At 41.6% G+C, this 25000-nt stretch overlaps 1 protein-coding gene across 6 annotated transcripts in view; it reads left to right on the top strand.

Annotated features, from left to right (window-relative positions):
* Positions 1-25000, top strand: part of LOC109622416 (A disintegrin and metalloproteinase with thrombospondin motifs 9) — a 692060-nt gene that overhangs the window by 146303 nt on the left and 520757 nt on the right. The window lies entirely within an intron of this gene.

Here is a 25000-nt window from a genome sequence, read left to right on the forward strand (position 1 = left end):
CAGGATGGCATTTTAGGATTTCACCCTAAAGTTGAGATGCAGTCGCTGTTCCACTTGGAGCGTTATTCCAGTACGAAGAAAAAAGCAGAATGGGGTGTATTCCATCACAAAGAACAACTTTGTAGAACACTCGAAAAATCCTAAAAATCCATAGAAAAAGTTATACATATCCGAAAACCTATTATAAGGGGTCGTCAACAAACAATGACACATAACTCTTAAAGTTGAGCAAATAAGGTAATAGTTTGTTCGGCAAACTTTCCAATAATACACTTTTCTGCAACTTTGTAGAAGACACCAATACTCTATCTTTATTTTTGAGAAAAGTGAATTCCTATCTCACTTTTAGGTGGATTAATCATCTAGGTGAAAATTTTCAAATAAAGAATTAAGTATATAGAACAAACTCTTCTAAGACATCATACATCTGAATTCAATATTTGAAGCCGCAAAAAAGGATTATGAATGCGAACCTTAGTAAACAGTATGTAGCAGGTTCCTCCGGAGATTATGTCCGGAAACCTGAACGTCCGGAACTGGTTCCGTAGCGGTGGCATGCCCATAGCACAGAGTGATCATTTTATGGCCAAATACATTTTACAATACAAATTTCAGAATGATAATATGTGTGATATTCAATAAAATTGCCGAAAAATACCCCCGTGGCAAGGCATTTCTCAATACCCAGAAAGGGGGGAGGGGTCAGGGGGGATGCCACACCCAGATATTGGTAGACCAACTAACCGCATTCAATTTAAAATTGGTTTCAAATTTTTTGATTGTATGGTCTTTGAGTAGTAGCCGATTGAAAAAAAGTGGTTCGTCTAGGGCTTTTAAGGGTTAACAGGCCGATTGAGGAGTCCTTCGTTGGCGAATATCTTGCGGGTTTTCGTGAGAGCCGTTCAACGACGGAGCAGATGTTCATCACGCAGCAAATTCTTGATAAATTTCAGAAGAACAACTTGCAGAAACATCATCTGTTTATCAATTTCAAGGCAGCGTACGATTCAGTGTGGGAAAGCAAGTGGCAGATTATGCTGAACATGGTTTTCCGGCAAAGCTCATAAGACTTATTCGTCGATGAAATTTCGTCATGGTTTATAACCTTCGACTAACTGAAGCAAGCTTAGTACTGTAGTGACGTGTGATAATGATGTTACCCGCGAGGTGAGAAGACGGACTGTGTCTGCAAATCGGGTATTTTTCTGTTTGTGAAATCAGTTGAAGTCCCGTAGGCTGTTATCGAAGATAAAACTCGCGTTGTACTAGACTCTGATTCTTCCGGTCGGTAGGTAACTAGGAAAGAGCTGTCGACTTCATGGAAGGCTGCGCATATGTTGATTTGATGCAGTTGAGGAGGATCTAAGGACTCCAAACGTGGGTTACGTACAAAAGGCTGAAACACAAAAGGCTGAAATATCAAAAGGCTGAATTACAAAAGGCTGAATAACGAAAGGCTGACAAATATCAAAAGGCTGAAAAACAAAAGGCTGAAATAATGATTCGACTAGTTTTCAAAAGACGAGCCCATAAGCAGTCTTGCTGAAGACCAGCCCAACACTAACATCACAGACAAACAGACATAACGCTCTTATTATTCATATCGTACACTGATAAAACGGTCTTTTTGAAAATTTGCAAGTTGGCCGACCAACCAGCCTTGGTACGTGTATTGGTTTGCTTGAGCTTGACATTTGACGCACACTACCGCTCATTGGTTAATGGTTGGCCAAACTAAACCTTTTTTGTCATTAGGCAAACATGCTTTCGTTACTATGTTTTACATCGGGAAGCGTTTGAACTGTTTGTCCGCGCTAACAAACCCATGCTATGCATTATTGATCGCTTCCATAACTATGATAGTATTTCTCCAAAGAATAGCATATATTTAAAAGAAGGGAAAATCTCTAATCACATTGTTAGCAGCTGTAATGGCAACCAATCTCAACAGCATGACTTGAAAGAATAGCTCATGTTCAAAGAAGGAAAAATCTCCGATTGAAATATCATCAGTCATTGTTTATGTTCGTTGGTATGCATCATTAGCCTCTTCCCTAAGCACAGCCTATGACTACGGCTCATATATGTAGCCAATGTAGTTAGCGAACAAGTAGTCATGCTAAGAGTGACAGGTTCGATTCTCGCTCGGACCAGGAGCTTTTTGAAAAGAAAAATTACTTGACTACCACGGGCATAAAGTGTCTTCCTGCCTGTCACACGATATACAAAGGCAAACCCAAGCAACACGACTTGTTTCAAAGCCAGTACCAGCAACATCAGTGCAATTTATTCACTGTTCAAATTAAGGACAACAGAACACAATTGCTTCTTCTTTGAAACGCAAAAAGCGCAAATTTCAAATCGGTATGCAACTTGAGCTAGGGGGAATGATAAAAAAATGAAAAAAAAAATATTCAGACTCGAACCATGGACACCAGGAATATTAACCACTCACCTTACATACTACACCAGAAGCTCTGTGAAAGATTTGCTGCTCAATGCACCATAAAAGCTACTGAAGTTACGCGTTACTTCATTGTACCGTCTTTGCCACAAATTAGAAAGCTGTCAAAATGAAAAGACGTGCAAGTTTTCCGCAACACATTTGGAACCTAATCTGAACAAACAAACCAGAATAAGATGTTTCATGTGTGTTACATAGCACATTTAATGCAAGCTGACTGTATTGCCACTTGTGAGGAATATGTAAGCTCCGCCTCCATAAATCGATGTTAAATACGATGTTATTTGTAATTCCTATGAAACAAAGCTGCAACTTAACGATATTCGGAGTTTAAATGCAATTCAACTGACAAGATGGAAGTTTTTTTTGTTTGTATTTATGTGTATTTTAACTTATGCTAATTCTACACTTAAGCAAGATGGAAGTGGCGTGCGCTTTTATTGCAATTCTTTTAGACCAAAGCATAGAAAACCACATTTTGGATGATGTTGCAGGTGCTGCTTGGGAAGTGGTCATTGGCAGAGAAGGCTCTCAATTATTAACTGTAGAAATGCGTATAGAAGCTGAAAAACAGGCTTTGTCTCAGATGGGACGTTACGCCATAAAAAAGAAGAAGAAGAAGTACTATAACTCCTATCCTGCATTTTCGCAATATTAAGCCTTTTGTGCATTCAGCCTTTTGAAATTCAGCCTTATGTTACTCTCAGCCTTTCGTGTTCAGCTTTTTGTGTATTCAGCCTTTTGAAATTCAGCCTTATGTTAGCATCCCCCAAACGTTCAGGGCGACTGGAACCGATTGATCCAGGATTCCTCTCAGGATTCATTCAGGTATTTTGAGATTTCTCCCGGCATTCCTTCCAGAATCCTTTCACGGACTATACCCGAGATTGTATAAGAGATTTCTCCACGATGTTTTCCGGGATTCCTTCAAGTCAAGGATTTCTCGCGGGATTCCTTAAGAGATTTCTCATAAAACTCCTGTAGGGATTCTCCCGGGCCTCCTTCAGAAATTCCTTACGGGATTGCATGCGGAATTCCATCTAGGACTCAATCCAGAATTCCATCCAGAACCCTTTCCGGATTTTCTCCAACGGTTCCTTCAATGATTCCTTTTTGGATTTCTTCAATAATTTATAATAGAATTCCTCGAGATATTCCTCCGAGATGCATATTCCGGGATGCTATCAAGGGCTTATCCTAGAGTTTCTTCATTGATTTCTCCCCGGATTCCTCTGAAGATCTCTCCCGAAATTTTCTTCCGCCAATCTTTCAGGTATACCTTCGAAGATTTTTAGGAATACCTTCGGGTGATTTTCTCGGGATTCCTTCCTAAATTTATCCCGGGATTCGTTCAGCCTTCCAGGATTCTTACTGGGACTCCTCTTGCGATTTATTTGGGGATTTCTTCAGGATTCTTTCAGAGTTCATCTAGTTTCATCCGGGATTCTTCTCGAGGTTACTTCTGGGATTCCTGCGGGATTTCTCCTGGGAATCATTTAGAGATTCCGTCGTGATTCCTTAGAGAAATTTTCCCTAATTCCTACCGATGTTCCTCCTAGGATTTCTTCCGGTGTTTTTTTTTTCTGAGACTGAATTCTTCCAGATAATTTTCAAGCATTCTTTCGAGGATTACTCCATTTGGGAGAGAAGAAGACTGTTCGATAATGTAGCGAGCCATGTATTAGGTATGAAAAAATATGCTACACAGAGTAAAAAAAGGTTGAAAATTGCTAAAAAGAAACTGTAAAATCATGTATGGATTCTCTCTTACGAAAAGATTCTGAACCGACCGGAAATCGAACTATGGTATTCTCAGCAAAGTATGACTGAATGAAAATGTATGAATTAGATTAAATAAAAAACTCGGAGAAAATCTAAAAAAAATGTATTTTCAGATAGATATTTCTGTAGTAAAGCGTAATGTAATCTGATTATCTTTTCATTATTATGTTTGAGTAGTCATTATTTCTTTCACTCATTTAGAGTTGTCTTGTATCTATACGGATAAGAATAGAGCGATATTATGAAAGTCATGCTGAAAAATTCGACTTCCTGTAACATTTTTCGACATGCAGAGACTCAAGTCAAACCATGACATATAAACACCAATGGAAGAATATTAAATAAACGCTGCGGAAAAGCGATTGGTTTTATTTCTATTGAAGTAAAAGATAACCCACTCCGATTATCACTGAAGTGCTATCGTTCAGGTTTTTAATATATTTGCGACTAAAAGACTAGCTCAACATAGGACCGATAACATGAAATAAACTCACCATGTAACGACAGCACACCAAAATGAACTGACATGACCGTTGATCGCATTACACAGTGCAAAACATAAAGCGAAATATGTACATTTCGACCTCAGTTTCAGAATGTGCCCACCAAACCTGCAAAACAAGGCAAACTTGGTGGTCTAGTGGCTACTGCTTCTGATACATTTGCAGAAAGTCCTGGGTTCAATCCCTGGCTCGTTTCTTTTTTTCCTATTTTGTATCTTTCTATTTACTTTTCTCTCTCTTCTACATTTATATCTCATTCGTATGTTCTCTTTCTTCCAATTTTCAATACAGCACACTGAAAAGAGACGAACCAGCTCAGGGCTGAAAGTCTCAAAAATAAAGAAAAAAAAATACAGCACATTGTCAACCTATCATATAACGCCTACATGTTATGCAACGAAGTAAACTGTGCCACTTCATAGTAATCTTCACACAATCTATCACTTTCGCCTGGCATTCATGCACAAATGCGTGAACCCTGTTTCAAAAATAAACATTTTCCACCAACACTGCGACATCCGCGTAACCTTGTGCAGGCACGGAGGACTCAACTCAATTGCAGTCATCATTTCCCTTCCCTTGGTGGATTGACCGGCAACCTGACGCAGCAAGCGCCATTCTCTCCTCAAAATAGAAGACCATCAACGCTCACACACTGAAGATGTCTGTTAGTCCTAAGCAGCTATCTCATTGGTTTCTTGCATGAGTGTAGCTGATCTGGCGATACTGGAGTAGCAACTGCGTGTTTTATTTTTGCAAAATCTGCAAAATATCTTTGAGATTTTGCTAGATTAGTTCGAAATTTTGTTTCAAGGCACCATTAAGTTTCAGGCAAAAATTCGGAAGTATACGATAACATCGGGACGATTACAATTGGAACGAAGCGAACTACACAAATTGATTGGAATTGATAGGGAAGTGGAACTATCTCGGCAGGGGTCCTATTTTGGGCACTTTTCTCCTATAACTCAGCCAATTCTGAACCAATTGACACAAATTTTGGAATGCGATGATATACATAAAGTATCTAGCCGTGTACAAAATTTCAAGTCAATTGGTTTGGAATTGACTGAGTTATAGCGAAGAGCGCCCAAAATACCGACCGCTACCCAAGTGGTTCGCTACCCTATCAGCGAATCATTCTAGCTTTTTAGGAATTGCAACGATCTAAGCGAAAACTAATAAACCATGCGTCTCCATTTGTACAACAAAACCCTTGGTTGATATAGTTGATATTAAAATTATCAGAAAATCAGAACTCACCTGCCTGCAAGAAATCCATGTATTTTTAAACCATTTGCCACATGTTTTGATAAGGGCACATTCAGGAATATTATTCGTTCCTGAACGTTGGGGCATTTTGTCAATCAAAAAGTAAACTCATTCATATGCCGAAACAACGAACGAACATTTCTTAATTCCAAAAACTTCCTCACACCACGATAATTGAATCGATTATCCTTGAGCTATCACCGGCAGACAAAACCAAACACGCCGGTCATATCACCTGAAGGATAATTGGTCATTAGCACGATCTTGCTTATCACGTTTACGTGTTGCCGCTACCGCAGCTAGCTACCTATAATCCGACACTCGAACTTCTAGCGTTTGCATACGCATTCATCGATTGATCGACCATCCATCCATACACGCTAAAACTGCTCAGCACTAAAATGTGTAAGACCTACTCATAAGTGCATAATTTCCAGACCACACAAAAATGTGTAACAGTTACACATTCTCGAAAAACAGCTCGTACACTCGTCTAGATGCGAAATGTTGATTTTTTTTTGTTTTCCAAGGTCACTAGTAAACCTAGCTAGATTGGCGTACAATTTTTTTGCGAATTTAACGATTTTGCGGACACTGGAGCTGATTTTGTAAATGTGCAAGGGTTACACATTTTTGGTGTAGTCTGGAAATTATGCACTTTAGTGCTGAGCGGCGTTAGCGTGTATGGCATGGCAGTAACCATATCGACAGTCATCGGCTATTGATGCTGACCGGTTCTGACCGTCAACACACTCTCATAATAATAAATACCTACAAAACTTTGTTGACCATAAGCCGGGACTCCGTACGACGACGCACCGATCGGCTTCTCAAGTCGAACAGTTCTTTGCCCTCTTGGCTACCGTCGTCGTCGTCAACTTGGTGTGTGCTGTGTTGTAGGATCTCTAAACTCTCGATCGTGCATAGGCCCCTTCGTATCCCCCTGCCTACCCGTTGCGTTGCGTTGCTACTTGATCATCGCACACGAAACAAACACATTTTTTTGTTTACATTAGCATCCACCCAGAGCCAGCAGCCCATCGCCGGAGAGTGACGTTTGTATGGGCACGAAGCGTACGGCCCCAACTCAACGGGGAAGACCAAGATCAGAGACGTCCGTCGACCGAGCGTCATAGTTCCTGCGCATGCAGGTCCATAAATTGATGCAAGTTCATGGAGTCGCATGTCCACGCTGGCTGGCTGGCTAGTGGCCGCCAAGTATAAACAACCATCCATCGGTCTGAGTCTCACGTCTCTTTTCCATATTACTACATTTGCTGCTTATAGTTAGGTATGTAGTTTTGATGGAGGGATCGCATAAAGATGATGTTGACGGTCGAGGACGGCCAAAGGAAACAAACGTCTCTCCTGGCGGCGGCAGCATGGACCAGTATAAATTGGATTCTATTAAATTTGCCAAAGCGCCGACCCTCGGTCGATTGTTTTGATCACCGTCAATAGGCTGGCGCCCAGCTACTCCGGCGGGTCGGCCGGTGGAATGCAACAGAATGAGCTGGGGAGAGTCAGAGTGGATCAAGTGCAATTTGAATTTTTAGCGGGACAAATGTCCGAGACGCTTTTGGTGTCTATTATGACGGACCCGAAAATAAATACCCAAATACAACAATATCATGAGCGTATAATAAAGATCAACTAAACGTGTTTGAAAATTTATGTATTTAAGTCGGGTAACGCGTAATACAGACCCCATTAAGGACATCAGCCTCTTCCCAGCAACTCCTATCGTTACTTCGTTGTGGCACCGCAGGGTTGCGAGCAACCTTAGTAAAGATAGAACAATCAACCCCGGTGGGAGCTTTGGTCAAAGGCATAACGCCAGCCGTAAGACTAACAAGCAGCGAAAAGGAAACAAGATAAGAGTATGAACCAGATCCAATGGAAACTCCTGCGACGATTGGAAACTTGGTACGTTCCTCAGGTACGTTGTCATCATCAAGACCGCATTCTACGCGCAGCTCTAAGACGAGTATGACTGCTGCTCAAAATAATCACAACACACTATACCTAGATGTTCTGATAGGCCAGAAACGGAAATTCTAGCTGACCAGCACACACCAGCTGACGAACGAAAACAGCCAAGAACTCATCCATTTCTCCGCCTCCAAGAATATGGTCATTTGTAGCACCTTCTTCCAAAACAGACTCCCTTCTCGTTACACCTGAAGATCACCACAGCAGACGGAATTGCAAATCGATCACGTTCTGATTCTCCAACATTATCGTGGCATTAAAATCAACGACGTATTGATTCAACTGGAAAATGTCTGGATTTCTACTAGCTCTCGTGATTACTAGATTTAGACGATCAAAACGAAAAGTTTTGCTCTGCCCAACGTTTCGGCACTTTTTATTAGACAGTTGACCCTTGAAAAAGGCCAAATTGAATGTGCCGAAAAGTCAGGCAGAACCCATCGACTGCGAGAGCCAGCAGAAATCACTAATTAAATTAATTAATTATCGATTTTTGCGGCTTAACCAGCCGAATGGAAGTTTTACTTTATTCCAAAAGCTAGACTTTACATATACTGGCGTGAGTGAGAAATGGACAAATTGAGGTGAAATTTGCGAAAAAGTTACTCGTCCTCTCGGTGAGACTCGAAGTAGGAGTCGTGAGTTCGAGTCTCACCGAGAGGACGAGTAACTTTTTCGCAAATTTCACCTCAATTTGTCCATTTCTCACTCACGCCAGTATATGTAAAGTCTAGCTTTTGGAGAAATCACTATGATTAACTCTAACCACTAGCTGATGAAGATCAAACTGCTCCTAAAACTCTCCGTATTCCACGATGTACGCTACCGATGGCCACCTCTGCTCGCCCACAGAATCTCGAGGCAGCAGCGTTGCCGAATGAAAGCGAGCTTCATGAGGACCCTCTTGAGCAATGTGATTTATATGAGGTGTGGAGGAACTCTCTGTAAGCTTGTGCTAGTAGAGTGCCTAAAAAATGAGTGGAGGGCGTGACGTCATACCGGTTCATCATCAGATCAAATTTCGGTTTTCGTAAAGCGTTCGAGCTGTGCCGTTCTCAAGAAACACGGAAACTCTACCAAGAGCTCAATGAATCTCGAAATGACTTCATGCTGTAAGCTGAAATGATAAGGGGTAAGGTCGAACAAATAAATTCAGAGACGCATTGTAACAAGAAATTGAGCTTACTTTGAACTCCGAAGATCTCTACGATCGAACTAAGTTCACCGTCACACGGAAGTTAACTATCTAATTTTCATCTGCTTGACTGATGGTTTTTTCCACTGCAGTCTAAAGTACAGTTAGAATAATGATGAAATTTCGTGAGCAGTTATGATACACATTCATACTCTTTCTTACAAAATTTCATCAATTCAAATCAACTGGTTGGAAAGCTATCACTGCTGATGTGGATGAGTATTTGCGAATATTTTCCGTATTTTTCATATGCTTTATAGCCTATTCATAACTATCGAATACCACTGCCAATTTTTATGAAATTTTCACAGAAGTTAGTTAATCATGTATATATTATGTCCGCAAAATTTCATGATTATTGGAATAGTACTTTCAACAGTACAATCGGAACAATAAGAGGTGCTCACTAATTGCTGTCGAAAGGGCTAAAACCACGGTTAGTCCCAATACGTGTTTTGACTATAAAATTACACTAGTTTACAGCATTTTTGAACTCGGTAAGCTGAAGATCGTTTTTGGTGTAGAATCATGCCCTGAGTTCGAAAACGCGAAGGAAAAAAATTACAGTAAAGCGGAAATTTTAACGACTTTCCATACAAGGTTGATGATTTGAAAACGATTTTTGTTCTATTTTTAAGCAATGTCGCTCACCTAACACATCTCATTCTCCGTAATCAATGCTCCGATTGAGCTGAATTTTTTACTGCAACTCGCTTACATATGATATGTCAAATAAACGTTGAGAAAGAATTTTTAAATTGTTTTTTTTTTCTTATTGAAAAAAATACATTTCTTCAAATATTTTAGAAAATTTTGCTAAAATTTAAGGAGATCGTCCCCAAAACTCACCAATATTTTGAATTTCATCAATCTGACGCAAAACCTGCTTTCAGATGATCGCAAGGTATTATATTCAGCTTTAAATTTATGGAAAAAGATTTAAAATTGGTTGAACAAAACGCAAGATATTTGAATTTTATTAAATTCCATATTTTAAAAAGTTGTAAAACTCGATATTGAGCTAAAACTTAAAAAACTGTTCTACTTTAAATTTTTTGAAGCACGGTTTCGAAATCAGCGCTAAATTATGCTTCAAAAATTTTGGTCCTTGACAGAAGTTCACGACTTTCGTTTTATTTTGTAAACTAGTGTTATTGATAGTACATCGATGTTTTTGAAATTTTGCCGATGCAGTAGATGTATATTGAAAGGTTTGTGCTCAAAGTTTCAGCCATTTCCTTTGCCAATTTCAAAAGTTACAGCGCTGACATTATAAACCAGGTGCTGTGCAACATTCATTTACGCACGTTTTACTGTTACATTGCTACAACAAAAAATATCGCACCGATCTTCATCAAATTTTGCTCAAATAATAAACATACACCAAAGAGTTTCCAGTGAAATTTGTAGCCAATTTTATCGATCCATTGCAAAGTTACAGCCGTGTTTCTGTGTCCGGATTATTGTGGATAAAGACCTTAAAACGCTGATTAGACCAGTAGTCTTCTATGGGTACGAAGCATGGACTCTACGTGCAGAGGACCAACGCGCCCATGGAGTTTCCGAACGGAAGATGTTGCGTGCCATCTACGGTGGAGTGCAGATGGAAGACGGGACTTGGAGAAGACCAATGAACTACGAAATGCATCAGCTGCTGGAACCAACCATCCTCCACACCATGAAAGTAGGGAGGCTACGGTAGTTGGGTCATGTCATCAGGATATCGAATAGTAATTCGGTTAAAATGGTTCTCCAGAGTCATCCGACCGGTACGAGCAGGTATCAGGTATCAGAAGGCCAGCTCCAGAGGCACGTTATCCTCCATTTGGGACATTTGTGCCATCGCCAAAATAATAGCCTATTTCATCATCTACCTGAGGGAAAAGGAAGAAAATGAGGATAAGGATGGGGATAAGGACAGGTGAGGAAATAGGAAAAGTATCCTGGAAGAAGATACTAACGCATAAGCATACCACAATGGATTCAAACAGCGCCCTAAAAAGGGCACTGTAACAACGCATAAAGCGAAAGAGAGCCTGTAGCTCTTTACCACAGCGGGTTAAGAACAACAGAATGTCCTGAATATTCAGGTCTCAGTGAAGTCAGTTTCACTTAATAAGTGTTTACGGAATATTCGGAAACGCAGTTGCGCAAAAACTGGACAGTTAAATGTCAAATGATACGAAGTTCCATAATCGGATTCATGTGATAGCTGAGCCGGCAGTGGGCAGTCAATGCTTTGACCAGAATGCCAGCATGCTTTGACAGATTTGTAAGATACTTCGCCACCCTTGGGGATGGCTCAGTACAATACAATTTGGTTTGACGACATGATTCCAAACTATTCCAGTAGTGTCTGTGTTGAATAGCAGCCCAGATGTGAATCTGAAGCTTTACCCAACACTTCGATATCGGAATAGCTGGCTCAGGGCCAATGAAGTCATGTGATGCTCCAGTGCGAGCTAACTCATCAGCCAATTCATTTCCAGCGATGGAAGAATGGCCAGGCACCCATACAAGGTGAACAGCGTTTGCTGAATTCAGCTCCTCGATTTGAGTTCGACAAGCGATAGCTATCTTCGACCTGGAGTTGGCTGAAGCAAGTGCTTTAATAGCAGCCTGGCTATCTGAACAGAAGTATATTACTTTGCCCATTACGTGCTGCTGAAATGCTGATTGCACTCCGCACATAAGAGCAAAGATTTCGGCCTGAAAAACGGTGCAGTGTCTATCAAGTGAGTAAGACTGATACAGCCTTAGCTCACGAGAATAAACACCAGCACGTGCTCGACCTTCGAGAAGGGAGCCATCAGTGTAACATACGATGCCGTTTGAAATACTTCTTTCCAGATGTCCAGATGTCCACTCTTCCCGGGAAGGGAATTTCGTGGAAAATGTCCTATATGGAAAATTACAAGCAATTGTAAGATCATTTGAAGCAAGGACAATTTTGTCGCAATTCACCAAAAGTGGAAACAACGAAGTGTGTGTTGATGTGCGGTTCACAGGAGTTTCCTCTAAAAGACCGAGTACCCGTAGACGGTAAGTGCAAGAAAGTGCTTCTTGTTTGAGATGAATGTGTAGTGGAGCAACGTTAAAGAGAACTTCGAGCGTTGCCGTGCGAGTTGAAGAGAACGCTCCAAACATCGCCATTAAGCACATCCTTTGGAGATGGCCTAACTTTGATTGGACCGTTCTCATTTCGCTTTTTTTGCCACCACACTAGACATCCATAGGCTAATATTGGCCGAACAACAGTTGTGTAGATCCATTTGATATACTTGGGTTTTAGACCCTAAGTTGTATCAAAGGTTCGCCGGCATTGCCCGAAGGCCATACAAGCTTTCTTGATTCTGAACTCAATGTGAGGTGTCCAGAAAAGCTTGGAATCAAGAATGACTCCAACGTACTTTACCTGTTCAGTCACATCGATTTCAGAATCAAAGAGACACAAAGGTCGAACGCCATTACGGTTTCGCCTTTCCGTACAAAGAACAATACTAGACGAACATTTGAAAAGGGCCTATCTGCTTTGCGTAAACAAACATGTTTTTGTCTCTGTAGGGCCCATCTGCAGCCACCCACGCACAACAACACCCTTATCAGAAAGAGTGTTCTTCAAGCTATCTGTTAGGGGTGTTGATGTGCGTGAGTGGATGCAGATCGGCCCTGCAGAGACAGAAACATGTTTGTTTACAAAAAGCAGATAGGCCCTTTTCAAATGTTCGTCTAGAATAGATGTTTTACTCGGATTAACCGAAAGGCCATATTGGCGACACCAACCCTCAACTACCTGAAGGGCGCTTTGCATCAGGTCGGAAAGGGTGGTGATATACATACCAACTAACAATGCTAGTTAGTCGTCGCAAAACCATAAGTAGGAAAACCGCTATTATTAAGTTGCCTCAATAGCGTATCTGCTACGAGATTCCACAAAAGCGGTGATAAGACTCCCCCTTGGGGGCATCCACAAACACTCAATTTTCAAATCCCTGCTAGACGCAATGTCGAGAAGAAATATCGGTTTTTGAGCATTTGATGAATCCAATTGGAAATCATTGGAGATATACCATGACTCCGTGCGGCTTCCAATATGGCATCGAAAGGAACATTGTCAAAGGCATCAAAGGTCAAAGGTATCTAAGAAAACACCCAAACAAGATTGCTTTTGAGCGAATGCTTTCTCGATATCGTAAACAATCTTGTGTAAAAGAGTCACAGTGGACTTACCAGATTGGTAGAAATTGGTTCACATGAAGAGGCACGTTGGCCAGATGAACATCACGGTCGTGATGATCCACAATGCGTTCTAAGCGTTTCAGAAGAAAAGAGGTCAAACTGTTAGGTCTGAAACTCTTTGCTTCGTCATACGACGCACGACCCACTTTCGGAATAAACTTGACAGTAATATCCCGCCAGGATTTGGGAATATACCCTGTAGCAAAACTGCAAACAAGTATTTTTTTTTCAAAACATGTTTGAAATGATCAAATCCCTTCTGAAGCAAAATAGGATAAATCCCATCTGCCCCAGGAGATTTGAAAGGAGCAAAGCTATTAAGTGCCCACTCAATCGATTCTATAGTTACAATACTCCGAGCCGAAGCCAGGGAATCGTAACTACAAGAAAAGACATCAGGTTCATCCGAAGATGTAATATCCACACATCCAGGGAATTGTGTGCTGAACAAGCATTCCAGAACTGCCTCATCAGAGGAAGTCTGATCGCCATTTGGCAAACGAAGTTCGTTCACTCGGATATCCTTAGATTTCGCAAGGATTTTATTTAACCGACTGACTTCACTCAAACTGGAAACATTTGTACAAAGGTTTTTCCAGCCGGATCGTTCAGCAGACCGGAGAGCTTTCCTGTAGGCCTTGCGGGCCGACCTGAAAGCCTCCGAACCAGCCGAACGTCGACTGTTCCAACTCTTTCTACATTGTTTCCTGAGTTTCGCCAGATCAGAGTTCCACCAAGGGGTTGGTCTTGTGATTTTCACAGACCGTAGAGGGCATGCTTCTTCAAAAGCTTCCATGATGAAGGTCGTTGTAGTATCAACGGCATCATCTAAATCACTTGGAGTGTCAATGGATGATGAGTATCCATGAAACTTGGCCGCAATCAAATCAGTAAAAAGATCCCAGTTTGTTGACCGGGGATTTCTGAAACGCAATGTTTGCGAAGTAACATTTAAATGTTCAAAAAAGATGTAGCGATGGTCAGATAAAGATTCTTCATCTGACACATGCCAATTGGTCAGCTCGTGACTAACTCTACTAGAGCAAAGCATGGGACCAACGCGCCCATGACGTTTTCGAACGGAAGGTGTTGCGTGCCCTCTACGGTGGAATGCAGATGGAAGATGGGACTTGGAGAAGACGAATGAACCACGAACTGCATCAGCTGCTAGAACCAACCATCGTCCACACCATGAAAGTCGGGAGGCTACGGTGGGCGGGTCACGTCATCAGAATGTCGGATAGCAACCCAGTTAACATGGTTCACCAGAGTCATCCGACCGATACGAGCAGACGTGGTGCGCAGTGAGCTAGGTGGGTCGATCAAGTGAATAACGATTTGCAGACCCTTCGCACAGAGCGGAATTGGAGACACACAGCCATGGACCGAATGGAGAATGGAGACGACTCCTATGTACAGCAGAGAACACACAGGCCTTAGTCTGACCGGTAAGGTAAATTATGCTATGGAAAGTTAATGACGCCATTCACCAGTACAAAAACCCAAAAAAGCAGCTGATGAAGATGGTTTCGCAGTTGAATTCATCTAGATGGGCAAAGGAAAGCTGGTCATCTCATCTGGATCTGGGAAATCGAACAGCTACCGAAGGAGTGGAACGAAGGGGTAATCTGCCCCATTCACAAGAATGGAGACTATTTGAAACGTGAGTACTTCATGGCGATCACCATTCAGAGCGATCACCAAAATGCTATCGAATGAAAGAATGAATTCAAGGGAAGATATCAGGCCGGTATCATTGACGGCCTGTCGACAATGGACCTGATCGTTACCATATTGTCAATCCTCCAGAAATGTCGTGCATTCCAGGTTGCAGCGCATCACCTGTCCTTTGACTTGAAGGCGGCATACAACAGTGCCTACCGCACCGAGCTGTTTAGCATTATGCACGACAAAGGAATTCCACAATAGTTCATTGAACTAATCATATGTTTACCCTTATAGGAACGATTTGTGAAGGAATTTTTGTCTGAAATCGTTTTTATTCAAAGGATAGCGAAGATCTGTGGATATGATCGGACGTGAATTACTATGGAATTATTATTATTAGAATCTATTAATATCAAACTATCACATGTCATTCAATGGAAATCACCCTGTAGGATAGATCAGCTTGATCGTCATTGATTTATGTTTGAGAAATAAAAATGAATTAAAAAAGGATTACTGATTCATTCATCATGTCAATGCCCCCTTGCATCACACGAAGACTGTGCAACATAGTTCATTCACCAGCGGCTGCTCGCCCTGGATCAATGGCCCTTACGAGCCATTTTTCAGTCAACCGTGCTTGTAATCCAATGGTTTACCCCCAACTGCTCATTTCCCGCTCCGGTCATTCCACCCCCCTCGATCTCAACTGCAACTGCACGGTCAAGTTCTCGAACATGATCTTATTTTTCGATTCATTGCACGCAACCCGATAAAAAAAATAATAATACAATCCGACCAGATCTCGGCCCGGCGATCGTCGTAGACAACAACGCAACGCAGACTCCAACGAGTCTTCCGCCGCCGCGCCGCCATCGTCGTCGTTGTGGTCGTCATCGATCGGATCGTTCTTGAACGCATTACAAGCTGCGTGTAGGCGATGACATCACATGCGAATATACGAGAGATAGCAAAACCAAGAGAGATCGAATAGGAAGGAACAAGGGGTCCAGTCGGACCACGGTTGGTGGTGATGGTGGTGATCGATGTGTTGTATCATTGGATCATTCCACCGCCGCACGCGGCATCAAGAAGGAAGCTGACAAGACAACGCATCACCAAACGAAAGCCCAACCGACGCCGCCACAGCCGGAGAGAAGGGCTCCTCGCGTAGATTAACCGCAGAACATCCCCGCCTCTCCTGGGATATCTTCGGATTGAAGATGAATATTAATTGTTTGGAAGATAAATGGCAGATAGACAAATAGAAGTTGTTTTTTGCATGTTCTGCGACAAAAGACGATGACGGTCGGTCGGGTGTTGGCTCTCTGTGGTTCCCGCTGCCGGATCGTATTCTCGGTGTAGGTCTTCAACACGACGCGTAATGTACTATGCGTGTTCCGCTCGTGTGTAGTACAACATCGGTAAATGTAGACAAGCTTTTAGGGTAATGGGAAAGGCGAGATGGAGTTGCTCGGCTGGTTGAATCGTTTCCTATGCTATTTATGTTGGTCCAAAACCGTGTTTGTGTATTCAACATGAAGCGTTTAGATTAGGGATTCCGGTTCTTCCAATCCAATGGCGTATGGTCAACTCTTGTTGATAGCTAACTGACAACACCTATTCCGGATCTCCGCCCATACACGCGTGATTGCTCTACGCCTAATCGCTGCAAATAGCCCTGAATCCGATCCGAAACCCATTCCCATTCATGTGCATGCTCGCATTGGTAACCAGTCGTCGAAAGTGAACTCGCTTTCTCACGCAGATGTTGGCAGGTATTGCACTCGGTGCATGAACTTCCCCACCTCGGCGTCCCGATCACCCGAATATCAGTTTTAATTAGTTTTTGCTTACAATCAATTTTCTAAACAACTCTGCACCCCGCACCGCAACTGCTACGGACCTCCTCATGGACTCTCGTAAATGCAGTGTGGGACGTGAGTTGCATAGCAGCAGAGCATACCCAATTCACTGAAATCGAAAACTACACTCTGCTATTTTATGCTCCCGATCATGTTACTGGTACTGGTCGTAATGGATCGTTTTGTTTGTACGTGCATTGCACGGCGAAGCTATTCCAGACAATAACTACGGGTTTGAAGTGAACCAGTGAGCAACGCAGGAGCAACAGTAGTCGCTGTTGTGACCGTCGGAAAACATTCCGCTGTGGTAGCACTTTTTTACACGGGAGATCCGGTACCTAGTGTTGTGCAGTGGAAATTATTTGAAAATAACTCTAAAACTCTAATCTACCTAGCGACGATTATGCATTTCTTTGTGTTCAAGAATACAATTCAACAAAATTCACGGGACATATCTGCACTAGCATGTCAAAAGGGACTTACGCGTTTTTTTTTGTAAACAAACATGTTTCTGTCGCAGAAAGCGAGAAAATTAATCTTTCTGTTAAGGGTATCGTCATGCGTGGATGGATAGAGATAAACCCTACAGCGATAGAAACGTGTTTGTTTAGAAAAACGAGTTTGACCCTTCTGACATGTGAATGCAGATACCAATGAATACCGTGCTTTTATCCATCACAATAAGGATAACAGAACCAACAATAGTACGCAACAAAGACGTTCTCGATACTCTGTCACTCTGAATGCTCGCCTGATAAAACTCGACCTGGTTCGCTCACCGTGCTCTTCGTGTGCTTATATTATTGTGCTCTCCACACCTCCTTGTGCTTATCGGATCAGTAGCGTACATCAGCTAAACAGGATTGTTGCCCAGCATTCTTGCAACATGCCCTGCCCACCATATCATTTCGGCTTTGGCCATCTTTCGGATGCTGGGTTCGCTGAAAAGTGCAGCGATTTCGTGGTTCATCCTTCCCCACCATACACCGTTCTCCTGCATACTGCCGAAGGTCGTCTTTAGCACGTGTTGCTCGTAAACTTCGAGTGCTTGCAGGTCCTCCTGGAGCATGGTCCATGTTTCGTATTTATAGAGGACCACCTTATTAACGTCCCGCAGCTTTGAACGCGGTCCAAAAGGTGGTGCTAATATTCCTTCCCTCTTCCAACCTGATTGTAATAACATGGCCGGCGCCGTTATTGCACCGTCAAAAAAGTCTCTGAAGCGTGCACAGAGAGAATGTTGATCGCTCCCAGGCAATTGGGTTGTTTAGCGAATAAAATATTGCTATTTTCTATAGCCTAATCGAAAGAGCTCATTTTTCTGAGTATAAAGTGATTTTATTAAATTTCAATACCTTTGTTTTGATGGTTAAATCAATAAAACAGTTTTAATTTTCGTGGATAAAATGACAGTTCAATCGATAAAATGACAGTTCGACCCGAACAAAAAAATTTCCCCATACAAACTTTAAATACATTTTAAAAATAGTTCCCGGGCTCCAAAAATTATGAAAATTTGGATTTAGACTAATTTTTGGGTGGAAAATCTGATTATGCAATAATCCGGATACCCCTAAAGAACCCAATTGTTCGGTTGATTCATTGGGCAATAAAGTAGCATCGATAGATATGTGCAGTCAGTTTAAGCTAAGATAATTCTATTTGACATTTGAGCATGAGCATGAGCTAAGCTGCCACACATTTCGAGGACTATGCATGGGCAGGGACGAGAGGCCCTCCCTGCTCCTACTTATAGCGATATTGCTAACCGGGTAAGGCTAGGAATTATGCCCAAGAATTATCCTGTGATTGAGCTGTCAACTAACCAACAGGAAGTGGTACAAGAAGCCCTCCTGTTGAAAGTTGTTCAGCAACGCCGGGAACAATTCAAGCCTAAGTTTGCTTGCTGTAGGTTTAGGCCTGGGTACCTAGTGCTCACATGCCAGGGCAAAGAAACCGCTAATTGGGTAAAAGATAAATTTACGTCACTGGTACTTTGGGAAGGGGCAGATTTGGTTGTCGTGGACGAGGATAAAATCCCACGTCCCGAAGTCCTAATTGCTTTCTTCCCATGGAGTGCCAAATACAGTAACGACATGATTTTGTCTCTCATTGAGAGCCAAAATGAAGATATGTTTGCTGATACATGGAGGGTTCTATACCGTCGAGTAAAGGGCGAGCACCTTGAACTTAACTTTACGGTAGACGATTCCTCTTTGCGGAAGTTAAGTGCGAAGAAATTTGTATTGCATTACAGGTATGGGCAGATTCAAATTACTAAGAAACGCCCTGCTCAACCCATTGATAAAAGAATAGTGCCAGTTATCCCTACAGTTGCCCCGGACGAAAAGGCCATGGATTGTGAGCTAGTCCTGGAAGGCCATAACATTCCAGGGACAAGTAGAGCTGAAAATTATTCTTTTGTTCACTCGGGAAGTTCTGGAAAAGATGTAGACACCGCCGGTGCTATAGGATTAGACAGCCAGGGGCAACAAAATGCCCTTGGTTACAAAAACCTAAGAGCTGATGATTTAGGTAGCCAAGGGCAAAACAAAGCCCATGATGTTAATAAATCAAAAGCCAGGAAGCCCAGCGGAGCTACTACAGATTCGTCTATTCAAAATCGTCTCCAGCAGCGGGATTAAAGTGCCCCGCCAATTATATTATGTTCTTTGTTTAATAAATTATCAATAAAAAATAGTAAATAAAAAAAAATGAGTACAATGAAAATTATTCAAATAAATCTTCACCACGCGAAGGGTGCTTCAGCTGTGCTCAGCAGAAGATTTATTAGAGAACAGTTAGACGTGGGATTAATTCAAGAGCCCTGGGTAAATAATGGAAGGGTAATGGGTTGCTCTTCGCAGAATTGTAGTATCTTGTATGACGAATCTAATCCAAGAACAGCCATTTTAGTAAGTAGGAGAACAAAATTTGTCCTAATTACTGAGTTTATTACAAGAGACATTGTTGCGATTAAAATGGAGGTCCCAACAATCCAGGGAAAAACTGAGGTATGTATTGCTTCAGCATATTTTCCAGGAGACGTTGATGATGTGCCTCCATCTTTGGTCGTAAATTTTGTTAATTATTGCAAAAAAATAAACGCCCAATTTGTTATAGGGTGTGATGCAAATGCCCATCATACCATATGGAGCAGTACTGATATTAATAAAAGAGGTGAGGATCTCCTGAATTACATTTCGTCTAATAATATAGACATATGCAATAAAGGGGAATCGCCCACTTTTATTAATGCTCTTCGACAAGAAGTTTTAGATCTTACGCTTTGCAGTTATCTGCTATCAGATAAGATCGTGAACTGGCATGTTTCTGATGAGGAATCACTGTCAGATCACAAACATATCAGGTTCGATTATAAAGCCGGATCAAATTTAATTGAAAGCTATAGAAACCCAAAGAAAACTAACTCTATCGCTTCTATTTAATGAATGAAAATTCTTATGCGGGTGAGCAGATCTTGTCTGTTTCACAGTTGGAAAATGCCTCTGATGAGATTATTGATAAAATGATCTCATCATATCATGCTAGCTGTCCAATCCGACAGAGGTCATCCAACAGGGATGTCCCTTGGTGGAATGATAAGCTGGCAGAACTGAGGAGGAAATCTAGACGGTTGTTCAATAGAGCAAAAGTTACATCTGATTGGGTTCAGTATAAACAAGCCCTTACAGAATACAACAGAGAATTGAGGCTAGCCAAACGGAAGGATTGGAGACGGGTATGTGAAGACATCAATAACGCTCCTACAGCTGCAAGGCTTCATAAAGTCCTTTCGAAGGACCATTTAAATGGTCTTGGCAGTCTTAAAAAGGAAGATGGCAGTTTTACTGTTGACTCTTCTGAAACATTGGAAATCATGATGAGAACTCACTTCCCAGGGTCGATTCCTTGTTCGGATGAAGAACAGGACTCAGATAAGGTAAGACATGCATGGTCGACCAATGCCTATCAAAAAGCTTGTGATATCTTCACGCCGTCGAGGATCGAATGGGCACTGAGTTCTTTTCAACCTTTCAAATCTGCCGGGAAAGATGGAATTTTCCCAGCTTTACTTCAACAGGGAAAAGAGGCGCTTTGTCCGCTCTTAACCGAAATATTCAGAGCCAGTATTACGTTAACTCACATACCTAAGGCGAGGCGTAAGGTTCGTGTTGTGTTTATCCCAAAAGCTGGCAAACGGGACAAAACAACTCCAAAAGCCTTCAGACCAATAAGCCTTTCTTGTGTTCTGTTAAAGACTATGGAAAAAATCATGGATGACTTTATTAAGTCAACAAGTTTAGTAGAAATGCCTCTTTGTAAATTTCAATATGCTTATCAATCGGGTAAATCTACGATAACGGCGCTACAGTCGTTAGTTAGCAAAGTTGAGAAATCGCTTCAAGCCAAGGAAGTAGCCGTGGTTGCTTTTCTCGACATTGAGGGAGCATTTGACAATGCATCCTACAGCTCCATGCGTTCAGCAATGAAAGCAAGGGGCTTAGATAAACGCATTATTGAATGGATAATATCTATGCTAGAAGATCGGGAAATTTCTACTGATCTAGGAGGTGCGCAGCTATCTGTTAGATCTATAAAGGGCTGTCCTCAAGGAGGAGTACTATCGCCCTTACTGTGGTCTCTGGTAGTGGACGAACTCCTTAAAAAGCTAATAAATCAAGGTTTTGAGGTGATAGGATACGCAGATGATGTGGCCATTTTGGTACGTGGGAAATATGATACTACGATTTCAAATCGGCTTCAACATGCGCTGAATGTTACTCTCAAATGGTGTAGGAAAGAGGGGTTAAGCGTAAACCCTTCTAAAACTGTTATCGTTCCTTTTACTAGAAGGAAGAAATTACATCTTACCCAACCTTCTTTAGATGGAGTTCAAATTCAGTTCTCGGAAGAAGTTAAACATCTCGGTGTAACTTTGGACAAAAGATTGAATTGGAATTCTCATCTAAGCAAGGTATTAACTAAGGGTACAAATGCCCTTTGGGTTTGCAATAAAGCCTTGGGGAAAACCTGGGGGCTGAGACCAAACATGACAAACTGGATTTATGCAGCAATAGTCCGGCCAAAAGTTACATATGCTTCACTTGTATGGTGACCTAAAACAATCGAGGTAACCGCTCAAAAGAAGCTAAGCAAGCTTCAAAGACTTGCATGTATATCAATCACAGGGGCAATGAAAAGCACACCATCGGTTGCATTAGATGCCTTTCTCAATATGTTACCATTGCACCAATTTGTTCAACTGCAAGCGGCAAAAAGTGCCCTGCAGTTTCTGCGTCACAACAAACTGCTAGAAGGTGATCTAGTAGGACATTTGAAGATCGTCAAAGACTTCAATTTAAACTCAGATATTAAAACAGTAGAGGATTGGATGATAACGAAGACCAACTATGATGTTCCCTTTAATGTGGTTAAACCAAGCCGCAATATTTGGGATTCTGGTGGGCCAAGCTTACGTCCAGGTTCTATTGTATTTTATACTGATGGGTCTAAGATGGGGGAAAATACTGGTGCTGGAGTTTTTGGCCCAGGTATAAGTAAAGCTATACCAATGGGATGTAGTCCCACTGTGTTTCAAGCAGAGATTCAAGCCATATTAGAGTGTGCTAATACTTGCCTGAGGAGAAATTACAGATTTGCAAAAATCTGCATCTTCTCAGACAGTCAAGCTGCTCTAAATGCGCTAAGGGCATTCACTTGCCAGTCCAAGCTAGTGTGGGAATGCATTCTTTCTCTGAAGCAGTTGGCCAGTAGGAACGAAGTAACATTATACTGGGTGCCCGGCCATTGCGGAATTCAGGGAAATGAAAACGCCGACAATCTAGCCAGACAGGGTGCAGCATCGAGCTTCGTAGGCCCTGAACCATTCTGTGGAGTTCCTGAGTGTACTCTTAAGACGAAACTAAAAATATGGGAAATGTCTATGGTAGAAACCAATTGGAATGCCACGGATACATCCAGACAAGCAAAAAGATTTATAAGACCTAGTGCAGCAAAAGCCAGGACCATACTAAATTTAAACAAGAGAGACCTGAGGGTAATAACGGGCCTGATGACCGGTCACTGCCCCAGTAGGTACCATCTACACAAGATTGGAAAAATCCAATCATCTGAGTGTCGTTTTTGTCAAGGTGAAAACGAAACCGCTGAACATTTACTCTGCAGCTGTGGAGAGCTATCCAATCAAAGGTTGTCAATATTTGGAAAAGGGTTATTAGAGCCCTTGGAAGTTTGGCAAAGTAATCCTAAGGTATGCACACAGCAAAATCTAGCCACCGCATTTTGGATAGAAATTTCTCTATTTTCAACGAATCGTGGCAATCTCTGGTGCAAATGAAAGCTTATTGTGTAAGGAATCGAAAAATATTTACTTCGGGATATATTTTGACATTGTGTTTAAAATAGAGTCAAGGGAACAAGAAGTCCTCGAAAAGTTTTTGCACAAACGTGCTGAAAATCTGACAATGTACATTAAAGCGACCGTCCCCGCAGACCTAAATTAGCTTCCAAGTATTCGGTTCCATACATCATTACAACCTGGAAAGGTTGCAGATCAACTTAAGAGCAAGAAAAAATCGAAGTTTGGCAAGAAATACTTAGTTTGGTCAACAATATGAATTTGTGGTTTGAAAAACCGAACTTTTAGAAATACATGTACAGCAAATCATCTTTTTCACTACGGGAAATGTCGGGAAAAATGGCTGGCACCCCTTATTCAAAAGCTTAGATATTGTGTATTGATTTGAATTGATTTTTGTCCCCTGTTATTGGCGGAGAATGCTTGCGTTTGTATGCAGAAAACAATGTAGAAATTGTACTGCATTTTTCCAAAAAACGTAAAATCTCATACACTTCAAAACTCAACCCAATTGAAAAATATTGAGTAACCGTGAATTGGAACCTTCAAAAAATGTCAAGAACGACAGCTTTCATCGAAAAATAAGATTGATTTTGACACAAAGGTGGTAAAAATTTCTTGGCATGCGGTCGAAGGTACTGTGCAAAACTTTACGGAAGGACTCAAGCTCAAAACTCGAGATGACGGATATAACAAGTCAAATCAGCAATGTCTTGATGTTGATTTAAAGTAAATTAATGCTTTTTTACGATGAATTGCTTTTGGTTTGGGAATAAGTTGGAATGAATTATTACTGCTTGATTTTCTTTGGCCAGATTTTGCTGTGCGCATACCTTAACAGGGTAATAGACTTTATAAAACGAGTTGTGCCTAGTTGGGATCGAGTGCTATATCAACCAATGTCCATCACAGCTCAATTGTGACAGGATAATCGATTAGCACCAAATTAAATATGGGTCATACCACAATATTCCTAAATAATGGACGCAGTGGTTAAAAGGCTCTACAGATGAGGAAAAAAAAAATGAGCATGAGCATGATTGACCGCCCGCGGTTGCTCCTCTGTTATTGCAAGGACAACTGCATTTACACAAAGAACCAACAGATGATGCTTGGGATTAGCTTTCTCTTCATTGTGTAAATGCTGGAATCCCAATACTTTTCAATAAGCAATACCAGCGCCGGCCGCGTCCGAATGCAGGTCAATTGAGGATAGGGAAGGAAGTGATGACGTGATTCTCGCTTAGGCCAATAACCGAGGAATTCTCTGCGTTACTACGAGAAATCACTAGGAGTTTGGACAGGGGAAATGGAGATGTGTTGAGGATTTTGTCGTGGTAAACGAGTGTAATGTTTTGATTCGCGATTAATAATGCGCTCGCGAAGAAATACCCTTCTAAACCTTTGACGACGAACGCGATCTTTTGTGCCTCAAAACTCACCCTACATAAGTTATTCATTCGCAACTAAGGAGAACACAATGCTAAACACCGACGCATCTGTAGTTTGCGTTTCCGCGCAAGACAATGCTGGACGCGATCAATTCACAAGTATTAACAAAATAACACGTGATAAATAAATCAGAAAGATCTTACCGCATGGTTCGCCGTCTATCTTTTACCGACCCTCTCTTTTTCC

This window comes from Aedes albopictus, chromosome 3 (assembly GCF_035046485.1).
Source record: "Aedes albopictus strain Foshan chromosome 3, AalbF5, whole genome shotgun sequence".
Lineage (NCBI taxonomy): Eukaryota > Metazoa > Arthropoda > Insecta > Diptera > Culicidae > Aedes > Aedes albopictus.